Source organism: Stegostoma tigrinum, chromosome 21 (assembly GCF_030684315.1).
Source record: "Stegostoma tigrinum isolate sSteTig4 chromosome 21, sSteTig4.hap1, whole genome shotgun sequence".
In the NCBI taxonomy this organism is placed as follows: Eukaryota; Metazoa; Chordata; class Chondrichthyes; order Orectolobiformes; family Stegostomatidae; genus Stegostoma; species Stegostoma tigrinum.
This window is the reverse complement of record NC_081374.1, coordinates 11,460,665-11,487,080: the sequence shown is the minus strand read 5'-3', so window position 1 is coordinate 11,487,080 and position 26,416 is coordinate 11,460,665. Positions and strand designations below refer to the sequence as shown.

Here is a 26,416-nt window from a genome sequence, read left to right as displayed (position 1 = left end):
AGTGATCTACAGAAGCTGTATGGTCTAAGAACATGGAACATAAGAGCTAGGAGCAGGATCTTGACCCTGCCCTACCACTTAATATGTGTGTGGTAAAGGAAAGCCCCAAGGTAGTGTTCAATAACAACCGATTGTTGGTGAGTGGTGAAAACAGCTGTTTAATTGAGCACCTGCAGTAGCACAGTTCGAGGCGGCGATGGAATCCAAACTACAGTTTTACAGTAGCCTCCTTTTCACAGTTTTTACATACATTAAAATTTTAACACTATGGTGTCATGTAGTTGTATCTAATGTCCACAAGTTTGCATCTCATCTGTCCTGGGGAGACAGGAGATAGTTCAAGCACTTGCTAAATGCTGGCTGTTACTCCTGATGGGATTAGAATATCTGTCCGGTCTGAGTTTGCATAATTCAGAGGTATTAGCCCTTTTGACTTTAAAGTTAGGAATGTTAGTAAAAATACTAGACCTGTATCATCTAAATAAATAAAAAAAATACATGTACTAAATAAAAGTATAGAGGATATTGAACTGTTCTCCTGCAGCTGGACGTTGAGAGTTCATTTACTATTGCCAGTTTTAGCAGTTCTTACACATTCATTCATGCAGTTTCACAGAAGCGCTGCTTGGATAGTAAGTTTCTTAAATGAGGTAGCGGCCCTATGTAATGTGCATTTAAAAAGTATAAATCCATATGTTCGTACAAGATGGTACTCCTAAATAAAAGTTAGAAATAGGTAGTACAGTGTTATAGAAATAGGTAGTGTAAAAGGACGTTTCAGAGATAAAAACCAGCAGACAGTAGGGACATGCTAGTAGAGGGAACTGTTTGATTTCCTGCAATCTACTCAGGTCCTGAGAGATGGTTACTACAGGCTAATTAACATTATAGTCTCTCCATAGTTTTGAATTATGTCAGAAACGTTTATTATAAATTTTCAATTTTCTAATTTCTACCCTGAACCAATTGAAACCCTCAGTAACCAATTAATGGCCAATTAAGGGCCTTATCCCACTCTCAGTGCTGTTCTATCAGTGGCACTAGTGCGTTATGTTAAATAGAAAGGCTGCTCAATAAAAGCTGCTGGTTTTTCTGCAGCCTCAAGGCAATGGCTGATCTGGCGTTGTATAGCCCAAGGAACATTCTTTCCCTTCTGCACTTAGAGGCTACAGCAGACCTTACTAAAGGAACCTTCTGTCCTCACTAACAATCTTTCAGTGCCTGACTGAACAGCCCTTCCTCTTTGTAGATGGATTTTATGATCTGGAAGAGTTAATACTGAGGAATGCTTTAAGCACATCCAAATACAGTGGTATCATATTGCCTTAGGGGAGCGATCAGTTTTGGATCTCGGAGGCGTTAGACTTAATGTCAGCCTCCCTCAGAGTGTCAGTAACAATATCTTTCGAATTTTATCCATCTGATATGCCATCCCCCACCCACCTGCACCCTCCAAACCCCTCCACCCACCTGCTCCCCAACCCGTTCCCCACCTGTCTCCTGAACACCTTCCCCACCTACACTTCACCCCTCACCCAACGTCACCGCAACCCCTCACCCGCCTGCTCCAACACATCACCCACCAATCACCCATCCCCTCATCACCCCCACCCTTCACTCTCCTTCCATCCACCCTCATCACCTATGTGGCACCTGTAGCCCACGACTCTTACTCTCAGTAGCTGTGAAAGTGGTTTCAGGGTTTTAAATCCTGGAATATAACTGGAACTGTCATGAAGGAGGGGTGTTGTTTCAGGACTGATGTAGTTCGCTGCTGGCTGTGTGGAACTCTGGACAAGACAAGGCAGCATCAGCTGAGGAGCATCCTGACTGGAGGTTCATCTGAGAACTGTTCTAAATGTCCATGTATATGTTTTCCTCCAATTAGGATTGGAAGCAGGGTTTCTATTCCTGATAAGTGATCTCTGTCTACAAATCAGTTGCTGTCAGATCTCATTCAATCAAGTGTAACTTTTTCAAAGTTTCTACAACAAAACAAGGTGGCAATATCCCACTTATATTGTCGCTAGACTATTAATCCAGAAACCAAGCTAATGTTCTGGGGAGCCAGGATTGAATCCTGCCACAGCAAATGGTGTATTTTGAAACCAGATTTTAATAAAAAGTCTAGAGTGAAGAATCTACAGACAACTATGTCACCATTGTTGGAAAAACACATCTTGTCAGAATCATAGAATGCCTACAGTGTGGAATCAGGCCATTCAGCCCATCAAGTTCACACAGAGCTTCCAATGAGCAGCACATCCAGACACCACCCCATTCCTGTAACCTTGCATTTCCCAGGATTAATCCACCTAGCCTGCACATCCCTTGATACAATGAAAAAACCACCTCACCTGCACACCTTTAGACTGTGGAAAGAAACAGGAACAACCAGAGGAAATCCACACAGTCACAGGGAGAATGTACAAACTCCGCACAGACAGTCACCTGAGGGTCAAACCAAACCCAAGTCCCTGGGGCTGTGATGTAGCAGTACTAACCACTGAGCCATTGTGCCTTTCACTACTGTCCTCAGGGAAGGATATCTGTAATCCTCACCTGGTCTGGCCTACATGTGACTCCAGACCAACAGCAATGTGGTTGATTCTCAACTGCCCTCTGAAATGGTCCAGCAAACCACTCAGTTCAAGGGCTGGCAATAAATGCTGTCCAGCTAGCAATGCTCATGCCCCACAAATGCATAAAAAATACTCGGAATGTAAGCGGGGAAGTTCTGGTTAGTTGATGGCAATCTGGGAGAGCTTCAACAGTGCATCATCTGAAGGAACATAGAATCACAGACAGCAACTTCTGGATTTCCGTGTTGAATTGCCCATTGCTGTCTGTTTCTGAGGGGTATGATGGTGGCAGTTTCACTGTTGGTACTGCTGCAAAATCTGTGGTGTTATTTACAGTAAACTCAGCAGCTTGTGAAGTAGCCGAGCTTACAGCATGAGTACTCAGACTGAAGCTGAGGGGTACAGAACCGCATTATCACAATAACGCCACTAGTGGGCGGCTGTAATTACATATTCATGTAGATTATTTCAATAGTAAATACAGGGGGAGGGCTGTGCAGCTGGTTTGATAATGCAGAGTGATGCCAACAACATGGATTCAATTCCTGCATCAGCCAATGTTACCATGAAGGATTCTCCATCTCAACATCCATTCCTCACCTGAGGCAGCATGACTGTCAGGTTAAACCACCATCAGTTGTCGCTCTTTCTCTAATTGGTCGCCTTATGCTCCACTAGAATAAAGGTAAGTTTATCTTAAACATGGCCATAGAAATGAGTAAAGAAATAAATTGAAATAGATATGTAAAATGATATAAGATTATTAATATAGTATAAGTAATTGTATTACAAATTGTTAAGTCATTAGCAAAATAAGACCCTCAGAAATTCTCATAATATTATTCAAACATTTCATCTTACTAACATAGCCTACCTGCTATTTTTTTCTATTCAAAAACTATAAGATTGAGCCTCAGTCTTTTGCTGTTTTGCTTCATTTTATACTTTATTTACTGGTGTTTCTCACTGTAGAATCCCTACAGTGCGGAAGCAGGTCATTCAGCCCATCAAGTTCACACCACCCCTCCAAAGACCATCCACCCAGACCCACCCTACTACCCTATCCCTGTAGCCCTGCATTTCCCATGGCTAATTCACCTAGCCTGCATATCCCTAGACAATATGAGAAATGTATATTTCTTCTCCACAGTCACACTCTATGTTCCAAAGAGAATGTGCCTTCGTCTCACTCTTCCTTCCAAAATGTACCAGCTTCCTGTGTGAAACTGCTGTCTAATTGCATTCCGTTTGCAGACGAAAAGTATTCACAATGAGCAGGCCAACTGGGTAAAGATAGGAAATGATTATTAACATACCTTTTCAAACTCCTGCACCTGACCATCTTGACATGCTGTGATATGAGTCATTGTAGACAAGGTCACTCTGTTACGTATTATTCAAGTCCAACAGGCATGAGCCATTGGTTTATCCTGGCCTCAGAAGAGTTGCATTACAGAAACAGCAACTTGTTTCTGTCTCTTCTGATCATTGTGCCAGTAATGGTCTGTTTACACAGTAAATCCCTGAATGTAAGTAATGAATGCACCATTTAAATAAAACAATCCGTACCTGGACCAGTCTACTGTACCACAAGGGCCATGAGTTTATTTTGGCCTCACAGCTATCCTTCTATATGTTAGCATCCTAATACAAAGGGAATGATGTCTGTTATCCATTAAACTTGGTGCAGTATCTTTTTGAACAGTAATAAATCGGTGTCTCCCTCTGAAGTTAGAAATGGAGAATGCGGGAATGTTGCTGTGCTTCTCATTCACGTTCATTAACATCTGGACTTCAAGCTGAAAAATGATTTTAAAAATGTACATTTTAATAACTCCTTTTGCAAATGTTACAAAATACTTCACAGCCAATTAAGGACTTTTGAAGTGTGGTCGCTATTGCAAGGTAGGAGATGATTGGTGTTATCCATGGAGCATTCATGACCGTCTCCACAAGGGTCAGAAACACAGTGAGCTGCAGGAACATGTATGTGGCAAGTTTTGTGTATTAACCCAAACCTTTTGCTTTTTCTTATCATGGGATGAACGTGTCACTGTCTAGGCTGACCTTTGGGGGTAGCTGATTTTGTATGCAGTGTGGGTAACTAGGGTTCTGACGTGTTGAATGGTGAGTGAACAATCTTCCATCAGTAATTATAACTAGCTAAGAATTGCGCTCTGTATTTTCCAATAAACCACTTTCCCGTTCTCATCACTTGAGGGGCATGCACAGTGTTTTACATACAAAATGGGCTCAGATTGTTTAACCCCACTGCTTTATTAAGTTATACACATTTTTTTTTCAAAAATAGAGCTTAGGGTAAAGTATTATTTTTTCATATTGAATTAAAGCCCACTCTTTCTTAGCTAATGCCAAATAATTAAATAAATGTTGTCATGGCAATGACTTTGACATTATTGCAGAAATGTACAGCAACTTCAGCAGTTTGCACCCACAGAATAATGCTAAAGTCCAGTGATTCTACACTCCTCCATAAACTGTAATCATTGAATTGATAAAATAACACTTTATTCTTACATTAAACACCCCTGGAAAAATTACTCATTGTTGAAAAATACATTTATCAGTTTTCAATCTAGTACTAAGAACATATTTATGATTAAACGTCCTTGGTAACAGTGAAAAGCTAACCTTATATGTGTGGAATTTGAACTTTCTCCATTACAGTCATAAAACATATGAATTTTCTTTTGTTTTGAAGTTTGTTTGTGATAGTTTAGTTTCTGCCTAAGTCAATTTCCGTCCACTACCTGAAAGTTTGAATTAAAGGCGGACAGCTTTTGATTTCCAGTTTATCTGTCTGTCAGAATTGTTGAAAATGATTGGCTGCTACTTCTATGTGGAGCTGGAGGAATACAGCAGGCCAGGCAGTATTAGAGGAGCAGGAAAGTTGATGTTTCAGGTCAGGACCCTTCTTCATTTCTAAAGAAGACTCACGACCTGAAACATCAGCTTTCCTGCTCCTCTGATACTGCCTGGCCTGCTGTGTCCCTCCAGCTCCACATTGCGTTACCTCAGACTCCAACATTGGCAGTTCTTACTATCTCTGGCTGCTATTCTGCCTGCTGATGTCACTAATGCTTGAAGTATGGGCATCCCTTGTCAAGACGTGTAAATTGGAAAGGAAAAACCACATGACAGGTCATTAGCTTTGTTATTGCATTCAAAATTAACTCCATTGGGCCTAATTTTCATTTGTGAGTCCCAATCTTAAGACCCAGAAGGAAAGTTTTGAGGAGGGAGTTAGTTAAATGCCTAATTCCAGGTACCCTCTTTAATTGAGGGTGGAAGGTAAACTTTCAAGCCTGAACGGCCAGTAAGAGGATCTTCAACTTGGAAATACAGTCTCAGAGACTGGAGGTGGGAGCTGTTGAGATAGGGTACGTGAAAGTGAGGGCATGTCATGCTGGAGGCACCCTCTGATGACCTCATGAAGACTGGGCTACTGTAAAGAGATCACAGCTGACAGACCAGGCCATCAGCATGGAAGTGAATCACTCAGTAAGGTCAGCTATGGGCTGCATAGGGACACATAAGTATGTCTGGTATGGAAGGGAAGAGTTCAAAATAGAGTTAAACACTAAGTTACTACTGGACTATAGATGCTGATGACCAGACAGTTGTATCATGGCTTTGGTTTTAAAAGACCCTTTAGTTGCCTCAGTGGGCTCCCACATTTGCCATTGAAACATAGAAAATAGGGAGCGGAGCTGGGTATCCAGCCCATTGAGCCTGCTCCACTGCTTACTATGATCAGTACCCTGTCCATATTTGCCCTACACCCTTTGACTTTTTTTTAGCTCTAAGAACTATATCTATCTTCTTCTGGGAAACATTCAATGTTTTGCCCTCAACCTGTTTCTGTGGCAGAGAATTCCCACTGTTTCAGAGCTGGGTAGAGTACTTGTGGATTGGGAGGCAGAAAGTTAGGATCTGGTGTTTGTAAAACGCTAGGCGGAGAAACATTGTGCGGTCCCTTTAAAAGGTGATGTGCTTTATCTATGCTTGGGCATTTAGAATAGACGTCTGTGAGTAGCATCTTGAAAGTTTGCGAGCACACAGAGAGCACCTGAATTGACACATTTGTATTGCAAGGCCATACTGTTAGCTGGCCAAGTAGCAGTTTTTACCAAGAAAACAGGCTTTTGAATTTAGCCAATAAATTTGAACGAGACACTTAGAAACCAAAATCCAATTAAATTTAAATCTGATGCTTTTGGCGATATAGGACAAATCCTATTGTAAGAAATATTGATATATCATCAATGGTATAAAGGAATGGGCAGTTGGACAAAGATCAGAGAGTAGTCAGTGTTCAGGAGAGAATCGTTGGCTCTCACAGCCTCCCCTGTGCCTTAGAGAAAGCTCCATCAAAATACCAACAGTACCGATGACAAAACTAGTTAACATTCCTGACAGAAGAATCAATGGAGAAGACACAAGAGCCACCCAGAAGACATGTAACCTGGCTGCAATTTCGAGAGACTAAATTCTAATCCTTTTAATTTACATATGTGGGACTTGTATTTATTGGAACTGCATACCATTAGAATCTTGCTGTATTTGGGAATCATTATTAGTTAGGAAAGATTAATTCTGTTGGTTAATAGTTTAGTTAATTTGTTACTGTTAGAGTTAGATAAATGAATTGTTACTTGTTGATTTTATAGTGAATGTCAGGGATTTATTTTATTTAACCAGCGGAAGTTGCTGAAAAGCAGTTTACACCACTTTGCACGCTCCTTTTAGACATTATAGGTCATGGTGTTCCTCTTTGAGACTTTTGGTTTTAGTTCTCAGAGGGGGTCAACCTCCACTTTATGGCAGATTGGGTGTTTGTGGCCGGAATCTGAATAGATTTGTACAAATTTAGGGTATAAAGGGCCCCAACAGATTTAAACAGACTTGGGGACTATTATCCTTGATCTTTAAATAAAACTTAAGTGAGAAGTGAAAAATCTGTTTAATTTCGGTCGCATGTTGTTGATTAAATCAAAAGTTGGGGAAATGGCTCTGAACATTGCTAAAGAGGTTCTGGGGTTTGAAAATGCCTCCTGAATTTACCAAAAAAGCTTATAAAGGAGGAACAAGGAGGCGCTTGTAGAATTAGCAAACAGGCTAAAATTGAGTTTAACTAGGGATAATAAGAAACCTAAGATGGTAATGGAGTTAGCCAAGCTTTTCGGTATAACAGAAAGACAGCCATGTGCAGTAGAGTTAGAAAAAAATTAAACTGCAAATGAGACAACTAGAGTTATAAGATAAAAAGAAGAAAATTCCTAGCTGAAGAAAAAGAAAGGGAAAGAAGAGCCTTAACAGAACAAAAAGAAAAGAACAGAATTGCCCCGATAGAACAAAAATAGAAAGACAGAGAATTTGATCTTTAGGAGTTAACAATTAAACAGGAAAGTCACCTTAAAAGAATGGAGATGAAGGTAGGCTTACTGATGAAGATAATGATGATGAGCAAACCCATCATAGCCGAAGGCCTGGTAGGGATATAGACATATATGCCAAAACCTTACCTTGATGGAAAAGATGTAAAAACCTTTTTCACCTCCTTTGAGATATTGGCAAAACAGATGAGCTGGCCAGAGCCTGTGGGTAATGTTAATTCAGACCAAGTTGGTAGGCAGGACTATTGAGACATTTGCAGCGCTGTCAGAGCCGGTATCAGGAGAATATGAAGACGTTGCGTTTAAGTGCCTACAAATTGTACCAGAAGCACATAGACAACAGTTCAGAAATGCAAGAAAGGAACCAGGTCAGACTTCTATCAAGTTTGAGAGAATTAAACAAAGCAAATTTGATAGACAGACGAGAGTATTAAAGTTAGAAAAGGCATATGAGGACCCTAGAGAGATTATTCTACTGGAGGAGTTTAAAAATTCACTTGCACAAGTGATAAGAACTCATGCTGAGGAACAAGAATGTTAAAACAGCAAGGAGAGCTGCAGAGATGGCGGATGAATACGCTACAGCCCATAAATCGAAATCTAGCTTCCGACAGCAATTCCATTCCATGAAGGATAGAAATTGGCAAAGTGGGAGATCCTTCAATGAAAAACAAAAAGCAGATCACACTGGGAACAGATTACCACATATGAGAAAAGAAACCCAAGAGGGTGGAAAAGAGATGAAAGATCTCAGATGTTTTCACTGCAATAATTTGTGACACACAAAGTCATGGTGCTGGTGGTTTAAGAAAGGCACTGGGAAAAAGAATGTGATAAGAGAAGCAAAACCAGTGGGATTAGTTGAGGTAGTGAAGGAAATCCCAAGAGAAGTCAAGGAGCTGCTGGAGAATGCATCACCTAGTCATCCTTGCTGGATAGAAAGATAGCGCCTGACCTTTTCGAAGACTTCACTTGTAGGGGTAAGATTTACTCAGGTAGAACAGGAGGACTAAGTAAAGAAGTTAAAATATTGAGAGATAGGGGAGTCAGCCTGTCTCTAATAGTAAGAGTTGAAAATATTTACACTCCTTCTAAAATTGTCCAATAGCATGGTAGTCTGTGGAATAGATGGAGAGAGAGGTCGTGTTCCCCTGTGTAAGATAAGGCTAGAAAGTCCAATCAAGACCGGGGAAGTGATAGTGGGAGCAATGGAAAAATTGGCTATTCCAGGAATACTGTTTATTCTTGGAAATGATACTGCTGGAACACAGGTGGCAGCAATCAAAACTGCACTCTGGGCCTTTCATTCCTGATCATTGATCACCTGAATCTGTAGGTTTATGTGATTTCATGACATGATCAGTGATGAGCCAGGAAGCAATACATGTGAGTTTATTTGATTGAAGTAAACACTTGCCATAGGTGAAGGTTTTAGCTGGAATCTGCTAAAACTGATAGGAATGTTAAGGTTAAGGAAGTACTGACCTTTGTCTGTCAAACTTGGAGAGAAATATTCCTGCACATGCAAACAGGGATGAACAGGAGCAGATATCTTGCCAAGGAAGAGATAAGAGATCAATAAAAAAAAACTGTCCTTTGAGATTCTTAAGAAAGGCAGTAAAACCTGGAGCCATTTCCATCAGTTAGACCTTGAGGTATGCGCAAGACGACAAAGTAGACCTTGTGTATTGTTATCAATCAGACAGATCTCAGGGTTCAGGAACATAATCCTTTGAAACTTGCATCACAAGTAGACAGGCTAAGAAGATGTTTGGTACACTTGCCTTCATTGCTCAGACCTTTGAGTGTAGGAGTTGGAATATCATGTTGAAGTTGTACAGTAAGTTGATGAGGTCTCTTCTTGAGTGTTATGCATAGTTCTGGTCATCCTGTTATTGGAAGGATATAATTAAACTGGAGGGGGTTCAAAAAGACTTACCAGGATGTTGCTGGGAATGGAGGGTTTAAGTTATAAGCAGAGCTGCATGGAGAAAGACTAGCTCCCATATCTCTCAATATTTTAACTACTTTACCAACTTCCCCTGTTCTACCTGAGTAAGTCTTACCTATAGGCCAGGATTTCTTTCACTGGAGCATAGGAGGTTGAGGAGTGACCTTGTAGAGGATTTTAAGATCATGGTACAGATAAGATGAATGACGAGAGTCTTTTCCCAAGATGGGGGAGTTCAAAACTAGGGGGCATATTTTTAAGGTAAGAGGAAAAAGAATTAAAAGGGACATGAAAGGCAACATTTTTACACAAGGAAAGGTTTGTGTGTGAAATGAACTGCCAGAGAAAGTGGTGAATCTATGTACAGTTACAACGTTCAAAAGACATTTGGATCAGTTCACCAATAGGAAAGATTTGGAAGGATATGGCCCAGGGCAGACATGTGGGATTAGGTTAGCTTTTTGAACATGGTCAGTATGGACTGGTTAGCCTGAAGATTCTGTTTCTGTGCTGTATGACTCTAAGACTCTGAGAGATCATGGATAATCAGTTCACTAATTACAAGTTTGACCGTGTTCAATTATTTTATAGTTCAGCCATATTCAAATGCTTTAATCACATAATGATTAAATCAGTTAACCTATTATGATATTGTGTGTAATTATAGTTAATGTATGAGCCTGGTAAATACATGGTTCTTGTGTTGGTAATGTCCCTGCTTCTGAACCGGAAAGCAGGGGTTCAATCCCTACCTATTTAAGAGGTGTGTCGTATCATTATTAAAAATACCTAGGGCATTGTTGCACTGTAAGGTCATCTAACTACAGAGACATTCTCACGTGAGGGGTGAAGTGCATTACATGATCCTAGGCTGATACAAAGCTAGACTTTTGTTTTATTTTTAAAATCAAAGTAGCTTATTGCTTGCAAAATGTTTAAATGTCTTCTGTAGTTGTCAGTGCTGTGAGTTTCAAGAGCTGCAATCTGTAATCAGTTTCATAGGAATGCAGTTATTTGAGACATGAGGTAGCATCACCAGATGATCATCATCTTTAAGAAGTTGATTGGAAACAGGTCACACGCAACCTAATCAATCAGATTCTGACTTTACATTTCTTAAATTTTCTCAATGGTGATCAAGTATCAACTGAATATATTTTATAAGTGTATCTTGTGACCTGAACTTTAACGCATTGATTGTCCTTCTGCAATGTTTTTGCAAGCGTTTTGTATAGGTTTTAGATATGAAGTGATTTTGCAGTCCGTGAATTGGGTTCAGTCCGTGTATCATGTTACGTGTTTTTAATTAGCTTTGTTTCAAGTTCGAATGGTCAATGAACATCCTAGGGCTCCACTGACCAGAAATTGACCTGCATTTGCCACATAAACACAGTGGCTACAAGATTTGGTCAGAGGCTAGGATTCCCATGGGGACTAAGTCACCTCCTGATTCCTTGAAGCTGGTCCAAAATCAACAAGGCACAAGCCAGGAATATGACACATTTGTCTGGATGAGTGCTGCTCCACAACACTCAAAAGCCTCAACACCATCCAGAAGAAAGCAGCCTGCTTGATTGACAGTAACATCCACAGCATCCATTCTCTTCACCACCGATGCCCAAGAGCAGCAGTGTGTACCAGCTACATGATGCACTGCTGAAATTCACTAAGGATGCTCAGACAACACCTTTAAACACATGAACATTACAATCTGGAAGGAATAGGGCACCAGTCAGCTGAGAACACCATGACCCACAAATTTACTGCCAAGCCACCCAGCATCCTGACTTGGGGAGAAAAAAAATACTGTTCCTTTAGTGTTGCTAGGTAAAAATGCTGGAACTGCCTTCATACGGCATTGTGCATGTATCTTCTTCAAATGGTCTACAGTAGTTCAAGAAGACAGCTCACCACTACCTTCTCAAGGATGACTAGGGATGGGCAATAAATGCTGGCCAGCCAGAGATGTCTATAGCCCATGAATGCATTTTTAAAAAGTCACTATGAATCATATACCTGCAATAACGCATATCTTCGTGGAAATTGTACAGGATATCTATACATCAATTATGAGGCTGGGATGATAAACCAAGATGTTAATTATTAAACCATGGCATTACCATACCTTTTCACCTCAAATGAGCAGATATCAAAAATACCTTGAGGCTGGAGGAAAACCAGAAGATTTAATGAAATAACACAATATCAAAAGACAAAACTGAGATGGATGATTATACTGGTGACGGTCACTTTAGAGAACCAGTCAGGGAGGTAAAAGGTAACAATGAAAGATGGCTATCATCCTTAAGGAGTTAATCAGACAGATCCCGCACAATCAGAATCTGACCTTACATTTCTCAAAGCTCAGGAACATTTCCGAGTATGGCAAAAGCTAAACAGCACCAGTTTTCAGCATCACAGTGCATCTACTGAAAGAAAAAGACCAAAACATTAGGAGCAGAAGTAAACCATTCCATCAATCAAGGACAGGAAGAATAGATTCCAGTCAACAGAACGCACCGGGAGACAGCATCACTGTCAACCAGGGGACAGGGGCTGGTTTTCAGAATGAAATATATATGTATGAATAAACAGTTGTATATGCCATTGCCTTTGTAAACAATCCAGTTTGTTCACTTATTTGTGGCTAACGTACAAAATTCTATAAAGCACGTAACAACATAATCACAAACAATATACCCAGCAGGCTCTGTAGCATGTCTGAACTAAGGGCCTGGAACTGATTTAAACAGTCAAAACCTCTAATATTGAAAGTTACAAAAAAAATTGTCCACTTTTTATTGCGACCTGTTTATAAAATTTTTATGGACTTGTTCGATGAAGACCTCTCCAGCTCCTTCCTACAAATCAGTAGGAGGGCACGCTATACTTTACCTTTCATAAAGTTGTGTCAACAGCCTATATTTCAGCATCAATTGCGAGGCTGCACAGTTCCTTCGCTGAAGGATGAACTTAAGAAAAAGACGTGGCAATAGACCAATTGCTCCCTGAATTCAGCTCCACCATTCCATACTTTTGTTATTGATTCAGCTCGAATCAATTTTCCTGCCCTATTTTAATTCTAAGAAAAAAGATGCAGAGATATTAGGAAACTCGATCATATGAAGATTCTCTGTGGAGGATCTTAAAGATAATGAGGAGGGAAGAAGCATTCAGAGTGGCACAGTGGCTCAGTGGTTAACACTGGTGCCTCACAGAGCCAGGGACCTGGATTTGATTCCACCCTTGGGCAACTGTTTGTCTGGAGTTTGCACATTCTCCTCGTATCTGCATGCTCCGTTTTCCTCCCACAGTCCAAAGATATGTGGGTTAGGTCGACTGGCCATGCTAAATTGGCAATAGTGCCTAGGGTGAGAAATGCAGGGATAGGATAGGGAGTAAGCCTGGGTAGGATGGCCTTCAGAGGATTGGTGTGGACTCAATGGGCTGAATGGCCTGCTTCCACACTGTAGGGATTCTGTTAATGAAGTTCCGAGCCTAGCAATACAGAAGTGTCTTTGTCAGTACTCGATAGGAGCTAAAGGTAAGTTGAAGGGAAGATTTAGTTGCACATAATGCCTGGACAACTGAGAAGTTTGATGATGACGGTGGAATCGTTACAGGACTGAAGCAAGTTACAAAAGTAATGAAGAGATCTCTGCTCAAAATTGTAATTTTGGAACTAAGGCATCAGAAAACTAAAAGGTACAGTGCACCGTGCCCACAAAGCCAGACCTTTGGGGAGGTTGATGGTAATGGAGTTGTTACAGAACTGAAGAAAGTCACTAAAATAAGAGATCTATGCATAAAACTTATAATTTTAGAATTTAGACATCCGAGAACCAAGAACTAACGTAAAACAGTTGAGAATTATGCTTTTGAATGTAGAATGAGTTGTTGGTTCAGTGATATGCGATAGGTTAGGGTACAAGAGAAAGCGCTTCAGTTCTTCCAATAACTCTGTGGTATTTTTATATTTTCATTGGAGAAGGCAGCGGTGCCTCAGTTTAAAATCTCATCCCAAAGTTGGAATTTAACCATGTCATGAAGTTAGATTACAAGTTCGGGTCTGAGTAACGGGACATAGAAACTATACCCAGACTGTAATTTAAATCTCTGCATTTCCAATATTTGTTGCTGGTGGATTCGTTTCCTGCCAGAAGGCCAAATTTGTAAATATTACCTGACTGCGGCAGATTTATATTTTTGATGTTTTTGCACAAGGCTCTGGATTTGTTTCCATAGATGAGGTTTCCCTTGACTGGACAATCTACAACCAGGACAACTTTCACTCAGGATCAGAGGTCAACCATTAAGAGAAGGAGAAGCTTCTTTTCTCAAAGGGCTATGAACCTTTGGAATCTCTACCCCAAGGAGCAAGAGTCAGTCCTGGAGTCTATTCAAAGCTGAGATCAAAAGATTATTGGACTCTGAAGAAAGCAATAAAAAAGGGATAAATGGAGTTGAGGCCAAAGATCAACTGTGCTCTTGTTAAATGGCACAGGAGCCACAAGGAGTAAGTAATGTGTTTATCATTCATTTACTACAGATAAGCTGTTTACTAAGTCATCATGCCTTTTGTAATTGAGGCAATATTAATGATAAATCTAACAACAACAAAGACATTTGTGGTCAAAGAGTATCACACAGTGTACAGCTGATAATCACAGCAGATTGGATGGGAAAGTATTCTCATCGGCTCAGCCAACCACATGCAAGGACTTTTTCCTTTATTTGTTCATGGGATTTGGACATCCCATCAGTAATCTTTACCCATCCCTTCAGTTTTGAACTGAATGGCCTGCTAGACTATTTTAGCAGTTAAGGGTCAACCACATGGCTGAGGAATTTGAGACACACAAAGGCCAGAACAGGTAAGGATGGCAGATTTTCTTCCCTAAAGGACATTGGTGATCAGTTTTTACAATCAGCAGCAATAGTTTCTTTAATTCCAGTCTTTCATTAATTGAATCTAAATTCCAACAGCATCATAACAACAATGCCATCATCTCCTTTACAGTGGTCTCCAGAAAACAGCAGACAGACTGTAATGTTTCTGGAAGACTTTCTGTGGATTATGCAATTAGTGTTAGGACATGATTGAAATATGTTCATTGCGAATAAGACAGGTCTATCAAATCTGCCATGGCCAACCCACGTGATTACGAACATGACATAAAGATTGTTGAAAAAGTACAGACTGAACTCATTGCAGAAAAACAGATTTAGTAGCATCCATCATATCTGGATAATAGGTGACACTACAGATAAAAAAATCTCTGTTGGAGCCATGCAGACAATAGAGTCACGGGGAGCCACAGCAAATAACCACAGCAACCTTGAACTGCAATGAACTTGAAGAAATAGCATAGAGGGTAGATGTAATGACAGGTTTGTAAGAGGAATGTGCAGGGATAACTGAGAGTTGCAGCAGATTGTTCAGGAATGATTAATAAAAAATGTGCAGATGGGAAGTCAGGAGGAAAATTTGTTGCTTCTTTTCATTGAAGACACTGTAAGGATGTACTTCACTGTATTGAAGTCAGGGTATGCTTATTGGAAATGGAGATTTGCAGCCACCTTAACAGAAGATTATGACAGAAAGCTTTGCAGAACTTTCTAAGGGATGATATTAGTATGAAGGATTTACTGTTATGTATTCATGTTGACTGAAATAATAATGGAGGCATGATATCTAGTTTTTGCAACTTCTTGGAAATTTTATTTTAAACTGTGTGGTGATGTAATTTTAATAAAGGCCCTTCTGTCTCGGGACCTTTTTTTTTGCCTGAGTACAAAATCTGTTTTTAATTTGAATTAGTAAACTTTACTGCCTTGTTCAAGCATTTGATCTGCCACTAACACTCACAAAGCAAGGTTTTTGTTTATTTCTGAATTTGTATGAATTTATTCATAAAACTACTTTTTGCTACTGCATTTGAATTCTCAGAAACATGACATTACCAATCATGACATTTTAAGGGTTATGTGAAGTTTGTGCTCCTGCTATTATGAAACGAACAACTGCATTGCCAAACATCCAAAACATTAGTATGCTGCAACTTAATAGAGTTGAATGAAGTGAAGCAATGGCATTTCCTTTTAGAGCTGAAGGTTGAACATGATAAATATACAAAGGCTTAGAAAATGCAGACCCTTGAAGCTATTCTACCATGCAACAAGATCAGAGGTGATCATTTACCTCAACTCCATTTCATTATCCAACCCCCATATTGCTTGATTTACTTGGTGCCCAAAATCTACTGCTCTGATTCTTCACGGAACTCGTCCCGGACTAAAATAGAATTGGTCAGTTACCAGAGATAATGGGAACTGCAGCTGCTGGAGAGTCCAAGATAACAAAGTTTGAAGCTGGATGAACACAGCAGGCCAAGCAGCATCTCAGGAGCACAAAAGCTGACGTTTCGGGCGTAGACCCTTCATCAGAGAGGGGGATGGGGAGAGGGTTCTGAAATAAATAGGGAGAGATGGGGAGGCGGACTGAAGACAATAGAGGAGACAAGAGAGTTGCAGTGGGAAAAAGATTCCTGAGGTTGGTCCGGAGGGAGGAGGGTAACTTCTTCAAGTTAGGCATCCCTGGAAGAGGTTTCGCAGTGAGGTTAGAATTGTGATCAGAGATAATGGGAACAGCAGATGCTAGGGAATCCAAGATAACAAAGTGTGAAGCTAGATGAACACAGCAGGTCAAGCAGCATCTCAGGAGCTACCTGAGTTACCTGTTCTCTCACAACTAGTGAGATGACCATTTATACAGTTACAGAGTCATGCAGCATGCAAACAGGCCAGTCAACCAGTCCATGCCGACCATGTTCCCAAACTTAGCTAGCCCCACTTGCCTGGGGTTGGACCATATACACCTAAACCTTAGATAACAAGGTGTAGAGCTGGATGAACACAGCAGGCCAGGCATCTTCAAAGGAGCAGGGTCTGGGCCCAAAACATTAGCTTTCCTGCTCCTATGATGCTGCTTGGCCTGCTGTGTTCATCTAGCTCCACACCTGGTTATCTCAGATTCTCCAGCATCTGCAGTTCCTATTGTCTCTATGTCTAAACCTTTACTATTTGTGAACTTGTACAAATGTCTTTTATATGTTGTAACTGGATCTGCATTCATGGTTTCCTCCTAGATTCATAAATCCCTACAATGTGGAAACAGGCCCTTTGGCCCAACAAGTCCACGCCTCTGGGACTTCATTCCACACATGAACCACTCTCGGTGTAGAAGAAGTTGCCCCTCATGTCTTTTTTAAATCTTTATTCTCTCTCCTTCAAAATATAATCCCTTGTTTTGAACTCCCCCAGCTTAGGAAAAAGACATTTGTCATTCATCTAATCTATGTCCCTTCTGATTTTATAAATCATAAGGCTACCCCCTCAACCTCAATGCTTGCCAATGGCAGTGTGGTCACTCCACTATTCCAGTTCAATCCATGCCCCCTCCAGGTTGAGATATTGTCAACGTTTATGTCCCACCACAGCATGATATCGAGAAATGTAGCTTGAAAACATTGCTTGTGGTTACAGGCCAAACTTCAGCTGCGAGGTGGACTCGGTAGGCAGGATAGGGTTGGGGGGAGGGTCTCCATCCTTGCAGTACTCACAATCATCCTTCAAAAAGCTGAGTTGACCGTACACCCTGGTGCTGTGCCAACATAAGTTCTTGTCGGTGATGGCCCATCTCTGGGAAGATTGCCTGGAAATGGGAGCAGGTTAACCTGTTGACCTGATGTTTATAGATGGAATTTTCCCAATCACTGAAGCAGGTGGGCACACGAAGGAAAGTCGGGAATATGAGATTGGCAGTGAGGAACTTCTTGTTGGCAAGAGCACAATGTCCCATTTTCAAATCATGTTGATTGGTGAGACATGATTCATGCTAGTGAGCAGCAAGAGGCCTATTAGCATACATTACTGTATAGATTGATTGCCATCTCATCTCATTGGTATCTGGTTTGACATTCTCCAACTTGTTGATTAGAAACGAGAGGGTGACAATTCCTGACAAGAAAGTCAGAGAGGGTAACTCCAGCCCACCATCCCCACAAGATCATGAAAATTCCACAGATTATCTGACTATCATCTCTCTAAATGCTTAAAAAATATTAACCTGGGTGTGGCATGGCAGCTCAGTGGTTAGCACTGCTGCCTCGCAATGTCATGGACCCAATTCCAATTACAGCCTCAGGCGACTGTCTGTGTGGAGTTCGCACATTTTCCCCGTGTCTGTGTGGGTTTCCTCCACGAGCTCAGGTTTCCTCCCACAGCCCAAAGACATGCAAGTGGGTTAGCCATGGTGAATGTGGGGTTACCGGGATACAGTAGTGGTCTGGGTGGGATGCTCTTAGGACGGTCAGTGCAGACTCAATGGGCTGAATGGCCTCCAGGTCCACTGTAGGATTTGCTGAGTGTGTAGAAGCACAGCTTAAAATGTAGGAAATCAAACATTCTCAATTAAGAAATTGTGGTTAAGTAATAAGCTACATCCTTGGTGAAGAAAATCTGGTATTTTCTACGTAGACCTAGAAGGTCAAGGGCAGTTGATACAAAGGAACACTTCCAATTGCAAGCTCCCCTCCAAGCCACTCACCAACCTATATCACTGTTACTTCAGTGTCACTGGGACAAAACTCACTCCCTAACAACAATATGTGTGTTCTCTTGCCAAATGGACCACAGTAATTGAAGAAGGTGACTCATCTGTGTCTTGCCAAAGGCATTGAGAGGGTTGGGTAATAAATGCTGACCCAGCCAATGAAAGCCACTTCCGTGAATGAATAACATAATAAAAAGAAGTCATGTCGTACCCCTTACCAATCCAGAAAATTATTCATGGGATGTGAGCATCGATGGTTGGCCCAGCATTTACAGCCCATCCAGTTAATGGTTAACCCCATTGCTGTGCAGCTAGAGTCATATGCAGGCCAGACCACGTAACAATAACAGTCTAGTGATTGGAATGAGGTCAACCAGGAGGACGTCGTAGAAGTGATAATGGGAACTGCAGATGCTGGAGAATCCAAGATAACAAAGTGTGGAGCTGGATGAACACAGCAGGCCAAGCAGCATCTCAGGAGCACAAAAGCTGACGTTTCGGGCCTAGACCCTTCATCAGAGAGGGGGATGGGGAGAGGGTTCTGGAATAAATAGGGAGAGAGGGGGAGGCGGACCGAAGATGGAGAGAAAAGAAGATAGGTGGAGAGAGTGTAGGTGGGGAGGTAGGGAGGGGATAGGTCAGTCCAGGGAAGACGGACAGGTCAAGGAGGTGGGATGAGGTTAGTAGGTAGCGGGGGGTGCGGCTTGGGGTAGGAGGAAGGGATGGGTGAGAGGAAGAACAGGTTAGGGAGGCAGAGACAGGCTGGACTGGTTTTGGGATGCAGTGGGTGGAGGGGAAGAACTGGGCTGGTTTTTGGGATGCAGTGAGGGGAGGGGAGATTTTGAAGCTTGTGAAATCCACATTGATACCATTGGGCTGCAGGGTTCCCAAGCGGAATATGAGTTGCTGTTCCTGCAACCTTCAGGTGGCATCATTGTGGCACTGCAGGAGGCCCATGATGGACATGTCGTCTGAGGAATGGGAGGGGGAGTTGAAATGGCTCGCGACTGGGAGGTGCAGTTGTTTGTTGCAAACCGAGCAGAGGTGTTCTGCAAAGCGGTCCCCAAACCTCCGCTTGGTTTCCCCAATGTAGAGGAAGCCACACCGGGTGCAATGGATACAATATACCACATTGGCAGATGTGCAGGTGAACATCTGCTTGATATGGAAGGTCATCTTGGGGCCTGGGATGGGGGTGAGGAAGGAGGTGTGGGGGAAAGTATAGCACTTCCTGCAGTTGCAGGGGAAGGTGCCTGGTGTGGTGGGGTTGGAGGGGAGTGCGAAGCGGACAAGGGAGTCGCGGAGAGAGTGGTCTCTCCGGAAGGCAGACAAGGGTGGGGTTGGAAAAATAACTTGGGTGGTGGGGTCGGATTGTAGATGGTGGAAGTGCCGGAGGATGATACATTGTATCTGGAGGTTGGTGGGGTGGTATGTGAGAACGAGGGGGATCCTCTGGGGGCAGTTGTGGCGGGAGTGGGGTGTGAGGGATGTGTTACGGGAAATCGGGAGACGCGGTCAAGGGCGTTCTCGACCACTGCGGGGGGAAAGTTGCGGTCCTGGAAGAACGTGGACATCTGGGATGTGCGGGAGTGGAATGCCTCATCCTGGGAGGAGATGTGGCAGAGGCGGAGGAATTGGGAATAGGGAATGGAATTTTTGCAGGAGGGTGGGTGGGAGGAGCTGTATTCTAGGTAGCTGTGGGAGTCAGTGGGCTTGAAATGGACATCAGTTACAAGCTGTTTGCCTGAGATGGAGACAGAGAGGTCCAGGAAGGTGAGGGATGTGTTGAAGATGGCCCAGGTAAGCTTGAGGTTGGGGTGGAAAGTGTTGGTAATGTGGATGAACTGCTTGAGCTTCTCTGGGGAGCAAGAGGCGGCGCCGATACAGTCATTAATGTAACGGAGGAAGAGGCGGGGTTTGGGGCCTGTGTAGGTGCAGAAGAGGGACTGTTCCATGTAACCTACAAAGAGGCAGGCATAGCTTGGGCCCATGCGGGTACCCGTGGCCACCCCCTTTGTCTGTAGGAAGTGGGAGGAATCGAAAGAGAAGTTGTTGAGGGTGAAGACGAGTTCGGCGTTGTAGAGTATGAGTTCCCTGATTGGGGCTGTTAACCTGATCCAATCAGGGAGCCCTGGCTGACAGATATAAACAGGAGTGTCAGAGGTTCGGTTCACTCTAGGAGGCAGCTCTGAACTAGCTAGGTCAGGGTCATGCACTACACATGTGTCAATAAAGGTTGACTTGGTGATGGGATGCCAGCCTTGGTAGAGTTATTTCAGGCAAATTTCCTTCCTTAAAGGACATCAGTGAACCAGATGAGATTTTGCAGCTATTAACAGTTGTCACATGGTCACCGTCAATCCATACTAATCTGCAATAGAATGCTGGCTGGGTGTACAGGAGGCAAAGGGAAATGAAGTGTAGCAGACAGCATTTCTTTATTAATATCAAGTCACATTTGTTGTACATGCCAAAAATATTACTTCTCATAGAATGTATGGTTTTGGGAAATAGAATTGTGAAGAGTGAAACAAGTTGTCTACAACGTGCCACGTAAAACCTTATTGTTCCGCTCTGAGGAAGCCATCCATAAAATCTGTACAAAATATTGTCTTTAGTCTCAGTCCCTGACAGTCAGCCAGTTTTGATTTTATTGTGTGCGTTTTTACACCGATTAGAGCACTGCTTAAATATTTTCTTGAAATGTTTATTTTCAGCTTCTTTATGCAAAGGCTTGAGATTATGAAACTTAATATGAACGTGGCTGTTAAGTCCCTAGAAATCTGGAAATTTAATTGGCAGAGAAATTGAGTTCAAGAGCCACGAGGTTAAGCTGCAGCTCTATAAAACTCTCGTTAGACCACACTTGGAATATTGTGTTCAGTTCTGGTTGCCTCAGTAAAGGAAGGATGCGGAAGCTTTAGAGAGGGTGCAGAGGAGATTTACCAGGATGCTGCCTGGAATAGAGGGCAGGTCTAATGAGGAAAGGATGAGGGAGCTAGGGCTTTTTTCATTGGAGTGAAGAAGGATGAGAGATGACTTGATAGAGGTGTACAAGATGATGAGAGGCATAGATAGAGTGGATAGTCAGAGCTTACGTGGAGCTTCGAGGGAAGATTGCTTTGACAGTGTTGCACTGAAATGTCAGCATGGAAGTCAGGCTCGATGGGCTGAAGGGCCTCTTTTGTACTATATGATTCTATGAATGTAAGTCAACAGAAATGGAACTTCAAACCAAAACCTTTTAATGATTAATGTGTTTATTGGCCTCTTTCAGCCACACTTGAATTTTCCAAATAATTAGTGGCTGCCCTTTTTGTCCTGCTGACTCTTATTTGTCTTGAATTTAATTATCTGCCCATTATGCAGGCTTGTTCATGCCCTGTTCTGCAGTTCTCCTCACTATTCCACCCACCCGCCTACCCCATTTCCCCAAAACAAATTTGATTTCATTTACGTACTTGGAAGTTAGAACTTTTGGATACAAAAATTCAAACTGTTAAAGCAAGTTGTTGTGAAGAGCAACAGTCTAAGCACTGGAACCCATGAAATACCATTTCCTACCTTCTTCCACTTTGCCTAACTACCCTTTACTCCCACTCTTTGCTCTCAGTCTGGCAACCCATCCTGCCACATGATCCCTGATTCCACAATCTCGGACCTTATGAGATTGTCAATTATGGGGCATCATTTCCATGCACTTTGAAAACCCAGATAATTTACATCTACCACTTTACGATTATGTACCCTCTCTGTTAACTGCTCAAAAATTCAATTCAGTTATCGAAGCATCATCGTGCCATTTTGTTTCTACAGTTCTTCTCATTATTCGACCCATTCTCATTGTGCCCCTCCCCACCGAAAGTAAGTTTAATTATTTCTTAGGAAGTAGAATAGAATAACCCTAATTGTCATGTGCGCCCGAGTGAGTGCAGAGATAAGTTCGCAATGTCACCTCTTTGGCACCATCTTAGGTACAGGGTACATAGGTACGGACACTGAGGGGTTTGTTACAAAATTTAAAGAGTAAAAAAATGTTCAAGCATGGGAATACAATGTTTTATAAAGTACTGGAATTACTCAAAGTCCAGAATAAGAATCAAAAAGAACTTTAAAAGTACTTGAATTATAGTCCTTTTCACTCAGTCTGTGTTCACTGAGTTTAGAACAGGGGGCCTTGCTTCCTCCACACACTGGCCTTCAGCCAAGCACTCACCTCCAGGACTCATCTCCCAGGCTGGCCTGGTCTCGGACCTAAACTGACAGCAAAGCGTAATTCTTCTGTGGTTCAAGTAAACGCTAATTAGTCAGAATGCTGAAAAATCATTTAACAGTGACACACCCATAATTATTGCAGTTTCAGCACTTACTAAGTTGCTAAATTGCTAACCAAACAGTGGAAACTACAAAATGTGGTAATTCGACCACTGAGTGTTCAATGCCTGAACAGAAAGGTTCACCAGAAGTGGAAAACAAATGAATTTCATGGCTAAGACCTTGATCCATCGCACAGCCACCGATTAAAAATGTAATTGGAAACTGGCATACTGTTTATGAGGCTCCTCTTACAAATAGCAGAGTGCAACAACAACGTCTGAATACAGCTCAGCAACACTATCCTGATATCATCCTATCAGCAAATTTTAATACGGAAATCTATTCACTAATTCTTCTGCATACAGATGGACTTCAATACACAGAGCACCAGGAGCGGGTGAAAGTGCTTCCACTCTTGTCAATTTTGTCAGGCTGCAATCCAATTCAGTGTTTTAGTCAGCTTGTCAAAAGATACTTTTACTGCTTCCAAAACCATTGCTGATATTTTCAATATATCATTTTGCACCTCTTAAAGTCACATCTCACTTTTACAGAAGCTCACCAGACAGGAATGCACTGGGGAGGCAATCTACCTTAGGCCATGTTCTCTACTTATTTCTCTGCACCTTGTAGCCCCGCGCTTTCCTCTTCAGTCACTCCCAAGAGCCTCCCACTTTCAATGTCAATGATTGAATGAATGTTTTTAAGGTAGAGGCAGGTAGATTCTTGTTTACCAAAAGGGGATAGAAGATTACGGGGATATGCAGGAATTTAGAGTCATAGAGACATAGAGAGACACAGCACCAAAATAAACCCTTTGGTCCAACGCACCCATGCTGACTAGATATTATACACTAATCTATTCCCATTTGCCAGTATTTGGCCCATATCACTGTAAACCATTCCCATTCATATACCCATGCAGATGCCTTTTAAATGTTGCAATAGTACCATCCCCCACCACTTCCTCTGGCAGCTCATTCCATACACACACGACCCTCAGTCTGAAAATGTTGCTCCGAGACCCCTTTTATATCTTTCTCTTTTCACCTTAAACCTATGCCCTCCAGTTTTAAATATTCCCCAACTGGGGAAAAACCTTCACTATTCACCGTATGCATGCCCCTTGTGATTTTATGAACCTCAATGAGGTTACCCCCCAGCCTATTCAGTCTCTCCCTGTAGCTCAAACTCTCCAAACCTGGCAACATGGTTGTCAATCATTTCTGAACCATTTCAAGCTTTAAAACATTTTTCCCTTAGCAGGGAGACCAGAATTGAACACATTATTCAAAAAGTGGCCTCACCAATGTCCTGTAGACCTGCAACATGACATCCCAACTTTTATAGTCAACGCACTGATGTTGAGGTTCAAACCAGATCAGCCATGATCTTATTGAATGGCAGAGCAGGCTCAAAGCACTGAATAGCCTTCTCCTTTTCCTAGATCATATGTTCATAAACCAGGGAAAAGAATAGATGAGACAGTGGGAACTGCAGATGCTGAAGAACCTGAGATAACAAGGTGTAGAGCTGGATGAACACAGCAGGCCAAGCGGCATCAGAGGAGCAGGAAATCTGACGTTTTGGTTCTGGACCCTACTTGGCAGAGACCCGAAACATCAGCTTTCCTGCTCCTCTGATGCTGCTTGGCCTGCTGTATTCATCCAGCTCTACACCTTGTTATCTCAAAAGATCAGATGAGATGGTTTTCCATTGCCTTCCACACATGTCCTTAAAAGAGACAAAATCAACTTGCTGAAGAAGCTTCTACTCAAATTGACATTCTAATCAGATCAGCCATGTTCTTATTGAATAAAAGAGCAGGCTCAATGGACTGTATGGCCTCCTCCCGTTCCTAGCTCTTATGTAACAACCATTGACCCTCAGGTTTCTTGCTCTTCCATCATTAAATCCTCCTATGGCCTCTGCTCTAGCCTTGAGCATGCAACCCTTACTTGGAGTAGAACATGAATCATATAGAGGCAAGGATGACTGCCTCTCCTCCCAATCACCATCCTCACCTCCCACTGCCACCCACCCCATGCGATAACCTCCTCACAACACCATGACAAGTGAACATGTTATCCTAACAGAAGTCTACAACAAATGTTAAATATTAGATTGTAAAAGTTATTACATGGGTTAAAGATCTGTAGCTTATTTATTTAGCTCAGTCTAAAAATAGATATCATGCAAAAGCACTGTCAATGTTCTATCCGACTCAGAGAGCTTTCTTGAGTCTTAATTATTTCCTTAACTGCCATCCAGAAGTGTGTTTAATTATATCTTAGAATATACAACTAATTGTCAGAGGAAATTAATCCTTCAAACAATGATCATCATAACCTGTTTTGATGAAGATGTTTTGAGTTTAGTTGCAATGGTGTCTACTTAAACTAACAAAAGCAACAAGTATTTATATAGTGTTTATCATAATAAAACATCCCAAGGCATTTCACAGAAGTAACTGTGAAGCCAAATATTGAACTGAGATATTGGGTCGGAAAACTAAAGGCTTGATCCAGGAAGTCATTTCTTTTAAGTGTCTGAAAGGAGGAAAGGCAAGTAGAGAAATGAGGAAAGAGGGGGAGAGAGGTGGAGAATATTTCGGAAGGGAATTTCAGACTTTAACCCCATGTCAACTGGAAGTATAATCACCAATGATGAGCTGAATGAAATCTGGGATGCTCATCATCATCTACCCTGTCCAGATTATGCATCATCTATCTCGTGTCCAGTCCTGTTAGAATTTTATAAGTCTCTATGAGATGCCTCCCACCCCTCGTTCGTCTGAACTCTAGTGTAAACAACACAAACCTAGCCAGGCTCTCCTCATATCTCACACCCGCCATCCACGGAATCAGCCTGGTAAACCTTCACTGCACTGCCTTGAGAGCAAGAGCATCCTTCCTTAGAAATGGAGACCAAAATTGCACACAAAATTCCAGGTGTGGTCTCACCAAGGCCCTGTACAACTGTAACAACGTATACCTGCTACATAGAACATTGAACATAGAAAAGTACAGCACAGTACAGGCCCTTCGGCCCATGATGTTGTGCCGTGGAATAATCCTAATCCAAAAATAAAATAACCTAACCTACATTCCCCTCAATTCACTGCTGTCCATGTGCATGTCCAGCAGTCACTTAAATGTCACTAATGACTCTGCTTCCACAACTTCCACTGGCAAAGTATTCCATGCACTCACAACTCTCTGGGTGAAGAACCTCCCTCTGATGTCTCCTCTGTACCTTCCTCTTAACACCTTAAAACTATGACCCCTCGTGGCAATCAATCCTGCCCTGGGAAAAAGTCTCTGGCTATTGACTCTATCCATGCCTCTCATTACCTTGTACACCTCGATCGGGTCACCTCTCTTCCTCCTTCTCTCCAGAGAGAAAAGTCCGAGCTCAGTCAACCTCTCCTCGTAAGACAAGCCCTCCAGTCCAGGCAGCCTCCTGGTAAACCTCCTTTGCACCCTCTCCAAAGCCTCCACATCTTTCCTATAATAGGGCAACCGGAACTGGACAC

At 42.1% G+C, this 26,416-nt stretch overlaps 1 protein-coding gene across 4 annotated transcripts in view; it reads left to right on the top strand.

Moving 5' to 3' along the window:
• Window positions 1-14,701: 14,701 nt before the first annotated feature.
• The window catches only part of LOC125462861 (uncharacterized), a 163,669-nt gene continuing 151,954 nt past the window's right edge, over window positions 14,702-26,416 (top strand). For 2 of the 4 annotated variants that reach the window (XM_059653343.1, XM_059653341.1), the window contains exon 1: window positions 14,702-14,824. The gene's annotated coding sequence lies outside the window, so the exon portion shown is untranslated. The remainder of the gene's footprint in view (window positions 14,825-26,416) is intronic. The other 2 variants (XM_048553303.2, XM_059653342.1) reach the window with 1 other exon arrangement.